A 6,632-nucleotide genomic window follows, 5' to 3' on the forward strand; every position below is an offset into this window, starting at 1 on the left:
GTGCTAAGAAACATTTGGATATTTTTATGAGCTGCAAGTTCATCAAGAATCTTGCTCAGAGGTTAAACCTCACCAAAAAGACAAAATAAGGTGACTAAGGACTGCTCATATGAGCAAAGATGTACAGGAAGAGGCCCGTGCCAGTGTGTTGATCTTGCATTATGGAAATCAATTAAGCATTAATTATAAATGTTCCCAAAGGTTAAGTGAAGTGTGTTTTGCTACGGAGCCAGCAGCCTGACGGACCCATCGGGCTTCCTGATGCAAACAGCTCCCGGGGCAGACGGCGATGCTGAGCTCCACTGCTGGGAACCTCAGCCCTGAGGCACGGCAGGGGTCCACCACGTGCAGCAGAGGGGATCTTGAGGAACAGCTCTCTGGGACCTGCACCGTGCATTAGGGCAGCCCTGAACAGTGGGGAAACCAAGAGCAATCACCAGTTTGAGCCCTAAATAGCCTTACTCCTAGTCTTACTACACTAAATTAGCAAGTCCTTCCAAGTTGTTCCCATCGGTGAAACTTTTGCCTCCGCAAGACCAGCGTGGCAAGATCAAGCTTTGAGGCATTGCGCCCCATGGCACTGTTGCCAGGAGGAAGGCTGCAAGAAAAGGCCCCAGTTTAGCTTCTGTTTGCTGAGGATGTGGTAAATAGAATGTTGATCAAGCAGTTTCTGCCTTCTCTCTCTTCCCTGTTATGCAGTTTCTGAGAAAGGGCTTCTCCTGCTCTGCGACATCTGTAGACTAAGGTGATTTGTCTCCAGTACTCCGATTATGTACAGCTTAATTATCTACTGACTAATTGCACTTGCCTTCTTGAATGTCTCCAGGTAACAGGAGTACTGCTTTCTTTTTGCTCATCGGGCCGTGAAGGCAACCAGTTTGTCTCATCCTTTCTGGTACTTCCAGACAAAAGGCCTTTCAAATGAAAAAAATCCTGAACAGAAAATCTGAGTAATCCCTCTTTCCACGCCCCAAATAAGACAAATATATGTGTGTGCATGTGTCCATCCTAGGGTCAGCTCTTGATGCAGTAACTTGAATGTACCACCCCGAGAGATTTACCTGCGCCCAGAAGGAGGAGCGGCCTGCCCCCAGTTAGCTTTTAAGTGATTTATTAAAAGGAATATGCAGGAAAGCGAGGTTAATCCTGACAGCGATACCTGCTAGCAGCAGCACAAATAAGGGTGTTCTCGCTCACCACGTACGAGGCAAGAGCTACCGCCTTTCCCCCAGGAATTGCCAGCTCTCCCCTGAAGTAAGCGCTTGCCTATCCCCCATCACAAGCAAAGCACAGCAAAGCGGGCGACACTTAAACCAGACGCAGAAGTTGGCAAACCGAGGAGCGCACAGGCTGATATCGCATCTCTGAGAAGGCGCAGTGAGGCAGGATAGATGAGGAGCTAGCTCACACGCACGCCTGGGTGACCAGCCCTTATGCTAGGGTCAGAAAATACCACTCGGCACATTCCCTTTTCAAGGCTTATCTAAAGTGGGAAGCAGCCAAGAAAGCGAGCGTTTCCCAGCAGAGGTCCCCAAGCCAAGAGAAGTGCAGGCAGTGCAATGCAGCAGTCTCAGCTACACATCTCGGGTTGGGAATACTCGGCATCCCGGTGCGTTTACAACCGCACCTGGTCTCAGCAGGCTCCGACACCTTCACAGATACACTTCTTGAGTCGAGCAGAGATGGGAAGAGCCACCGTACAATGACAGGCAGGAAAATACCTGCTCTGAGGATGCAATCAGATTATGAACCCAACACGAGACCCAAATCTTGTTGGGAAAATTCTCAGGAAAGACAGACTGTACGTGGAAGTGTTGGTAAGTGAACAAGCAGATTGGCACTCTTGCATATTTTCTGGCACAGATGCTTATCAAAACGGGATGCACAGGCTTTTGCAACGTGTCTATCAATCAAGCAACATTCACAGGCCAAACCAACAGAAGAAGTTGGAGGCCTATTGAAGCATCTTTCCATCTTTTCGGACTACCAGCAGGTAACACCCACCTGCGATAGGAAACGTGCCTTTATGAAACCGGAGCTGACCCACAGCTTGAACAGCACAACACAGGCCAGGCCCGAAACCAAACTTCTGACTATCCAAGCAAGGCAGCAAATATTTACACTTCCCCTTCCACAACTATTGCAGCTAAACAGGGAGTTTTAAAATCAATGCGAAAGGCAGTGGTGTTCATTCATTCCCTGGCTTAGTCGGTAGATATGAAGGGTGATACGAAGTTTTTCTTCTACTGAAATGATCCCATAATCGTGTTCCTCAAAATCAAAAAATCTGTTCCAAATGAAGGATATTCCCCAACTTTCCCTGAAGAGGCTTTGCTAAAATCTCTTTGGAAAACTGATTCTGGAAGAGAAAAATTTGAGTAAATCTGCACTAAAGTGTTGGAGCATAGTCCAATCTGGAGACCCTGGGATGATGATACGAGCTGGTTATTGACTAAAATGTCAACAGGGCTACAGTTTTATGGCAGCTATCCGCCTGGCGCTCCCTGGAAATCAATATTTGCAATTTAAATTTTGTATTTTGTGGGTTATCAGTTGAAGTTTAATGTCTGTTTCTCTTTCTTGTCCTGTTTTTTTTTGTTTGTTTGTTGTTGGGGTTTTTTTTCCCCACCCAATCAGCACAGTGATTATACACCATGTCAACACCTGCTTGCAGCTGAGCCAGTGGAAGGGAGTAGATCCAAGAGCCCACATTGTCCCACGCCTAAGACAGCAATAAACTGGTATTTCCTTTGGTTACATGTTGCTGTGATGCTAAACTGGTGTGAGATTTCCCCTCCTGGGTTTCAGGGGACCAAATCCTATTCGGGACCCATAAGAAAACAAACAGATCCATGTGTGTGGGACAGCAATTAAAAAACAAGACAGCAAAGCAGAGTATCCATTCCCAGTCCTTCTTAGACTTTCTTGGGGAAATTACTGTGCTGCGGGGTGGACATGTTTCCCATCTGCCAAATGACAACAATAATATTTCCCGTTCCCACAGTGAGATTTGGTGAGTTAATTCATTTAATCCCCTTGACTTCTCTCTCCTGACGTTCTTCACCATCCTCCCTTTGCTACCAGTCAAACTCAAGCCATTACTAATAAATGAAAAATACCAAGCCCTTTTGCCCCACTGGCACGATTGTATTAGCCCAAGAAGTGCATGCAAGCCTCCTTCAGACTTTGTTACCCTCCCCACTACTCTTACCCTCTTTTATGTGGTCTTTTCTTGTGTTAATCTGGGGCAGGGAGCTCAATCCTGTTTAACACAAGTGACATCTGCTGAGCAGGACTTTGAAACGGGGCTCATCCCTTTCCAAGGGAGGATTCAAATCTACCTCGCAAGAAGGGGGCATTACCGCCCGTCTTCGGCTCTGTTTTAGACCAAAAAGCCCACAACTGAGTCTTCTGTGGGGTCCAAACAGCCTGTGAACATTCCCGGGAGAAGGACCCTATAAAAAGCGCAAGCATGTCTTTTCTGCTTCTCACCAACACTTCCAGGGGAAGCAGGGAACAAGCTGCTTGTCGTGGGGCAGTTACAGGGACAGAGAGAAACGGGCTTCCAGGTCGCCGGGGAACTCGAAGTGCCAACTAATGAGAGTTGAAGACCATCCACACAGCATTCACACAGACCATCCAAACAGCAGCTGAGCAGGGACTTAAGAGCCACCATTCTGCTTGGAGAAAAAAAAAAGCCCTTCCGTATGTCTTCCGCTTTCATGGACCTAGGAAGTCCCGCACCAAACTCTTCCGTAAAGAGTTCACCTGCAACAACAGACTCGGAGGGGGAAGGCTAACTCTTAGACAGCATCTGCCAGGTAGTTTACTCCTGTGAGAGACTGAAACTAAGCCATAGCATCCCTCTGAGATTTCTACTGCCAAAATAAAAAACATCTAATTGAGCAACAAATGCCTTATTTGCTCTCATGCCTGAAGCTGACCAGAGCTACTCTCACGAAGAGCCGCCGCTGCAGAAAATAGAAATTACCGGGGAAAAAATTATGACACACATGGGAAGACAATGCCAAGTAGCTGAGAGAAACGGGTAAATAAAGCCAATTATTAAATGCAGGAGGAAAAGACAACAGCTTGCTTTTATAACTCTGCTTTTGCACTACTCTTATCTAGACACTTCATACGCTGACATTCAATGAAGTCAGACGACATGCTCAGCTGTTTTCAGCAACTGGGCACTGATATTTATTTCAGAAATAAAAGGGCCTTGTAATTCATTTGCAAGGCCGTACGCGGTTAATTCTTGATGCCTTGTAAATGCTAATTATGAAAGAAGATGTTAAAGGGTTCCTTAAGAAATCAATACTTTATTATACAATAATTGCATCCGCAAGTTTAATGTTCTTCATAAGACTCTGAAAGAAAGGAAGAGGTTGGGAGTTCAGATGATGCAAAAGGTGGCTGCACGACCTGGAAAGTCATCAAGAAATTTGAGGCCTAGTAAAATGCCCAGATGTCACTAAAATATTTTCAAAAATCCGACACTTATTATGGAAAGCAAACCGCTCGGACATCTGCCTAGGTGACACCTTGGCCCAATATAAACCTAGGCGCACTTATAATTGAAACGGTTGATCCGTTATTCGTCCAAGAGCTTTGATTATCCCTTTGCCTGAATGATTCGTTTCTCTCAGGAAGAGCGCTTCAGCTCTGTCCCCCCTCATCTTCCCCTGGCTCGCTCCCCAGTTGTTCCGGCTTTCAACATAGGAGTCGGCGAGGAAGCTACCGTTAGGGTTATAAGCCCTGGAGACAGGATACAGCTGAAAAAATCATTCTTCCAAGAATTTCTGGGTCACTGTCTAATTGATACTAGCATTAGCATGCTTCATATTCATGTTCCAGCTCCACAGGCAGTACTTACTCTGCACCCAGCCATGTGGGACTGCTCTAGGCGGTGAGTGGGAGCCCAAAACAACACTACTATATCAGCCTAAGAACGCACCCGCCCCGAGAGTTTTACAGCGGCAAAACAGAGAAAAAGTCTCTCTTCCACTGCGGTCTTCAGTGCAGCAGTACATTCCTCTGTTTTTTATTACACACTTTTTAAAAGAAATATTCCATGTTACTTGGCTTATTAATTTGCAAAGAAACCACAAGTTATTTCCTTACATCATGATGGGTTTTTAAATTTTTTTAATTCTTACAGGCTATAAAAATCCAGGGACTTCAAAGGAAACGAGTTTAAGACTCAGTATGTTACAAAAGGAGTCCAGACCACGTTCACAAATAAGACGTCTTTTGCTAACAGCAAAGTATTTCACAGGTTGTATTGTAGCTCATACTTTGTTGAGGAAACAAATGAGAAGCGAGTAGTGATTCATAAAACAATCTGTACATTTAATGCACGATAAAATAAGATAGTATTGCACAGCTTTCTTGGAGAGCCAAAAGGCGGTGCCTTGCGATCGGCAAGCTAGTCAAATAAAAACACAGTAGGAGGGGGTGTAACGCTGAACTGCTGCAACCACTCCTAAACGAGTCCTCTTTTCTCCAGCAACTCACTCACTCAGCACATCCAAAATGCAATATGAAAATTTAATGCACACATTCCCCCCCCCCCCAAAGTGATGAAAAAAGGACAATATGTGCACATGTTCACATGTGTGGTGTATATGCAGTACTTCTATGTGAAAGGACGTTCACTTCTGTGCTTCTATAAGAATTTCTGTTTGGCTGCCTACAGATAGGTCGGAAGGAATCTGCCTCAATACATCAGCCATATGCTGAGGGAGGTGGTTGCAGGAATTTTGTTTTTCAGGAGAAAGCTTGGTCTTTGCTGAACACAGCAAACTCCCCGACAAATCCTCAAAAATAGGAATCCTGGCTCATTGAAATATCCTCTCTTCCCCTTTTGCCCAATGATACATTTTTCTGGCACTTGCCCATGACCAGCAATTAATATACATTTATTTATAAAGGAGTGACACATCGCTGCTTGACACCCACAAGCAAAACAGGCAAAAGAAGTAACTTCATACGTACTGGAGAACTGAGAATGCCAAAAATGATTTTTTTTTTCCAGCTAAGCAGCCCAAGTGTCAAACATGACCTCACTCAAAACCATGAAGGGTGAAGAGCGCTACCTATATGCTCCATAAACCCTCCCCTCGGCTGCACAGCCTGCCCCTATAGAAGATGCTCCACTCCAAGGCATTGTAACCCAGAGAGCAGAAGAGAACCCATCAACTCTGTTCCCAAGCTTTCCTAGGAGTACTACCGACAACCGGGACACACTTTTTCAAGACAGCTCAGCACCCAGATAGGCACTGAGCAAAGTCTCCTGGCTGGCCAAGTCCTGTTGAAAACCCAACCAGGAGTGCTGCCGTGCAACGCTTTGAAAATCTTGCCCTTTTTGTGAACCTTAACGAAAACCTAACTCTGAAAGTGAGCTTTAAGGGAACAGCTTCTCTGGATTTGAACACAAGATTAGTGTCATCTTAGGAATCCCAAGCATTGAAATTAGATGCTTAATTAAAAAAAAAAAAAATACTGGCCAAAATTTGATAGGAATAGATAAAGGTGCTTACCCCCCCCAAATTTTCCTTTCTTCATGGACAGCATCCACCAGTCTTACCCGCCATCTTCATGGCTGCCCGGAAGCCTGAGGACACAAT

This window comes from Charadrius vociferus, unplaced genomic scaffold (genome assembly GCF_000708025.1).
Source record: "Charadrius vociferus isolate BGI_N301 unplaced genomic scaffold, ASM70802v2 scaffold740, whole genome shotgun sequence".
In the NCBI taxonomy this organism is placed as follows: domain Eukaryota; kingdom Metazoa; phylum Chordata; class Aves; order Charadriiformes; family Charadriidae; genus Charadrius; species Charadrius vociferus.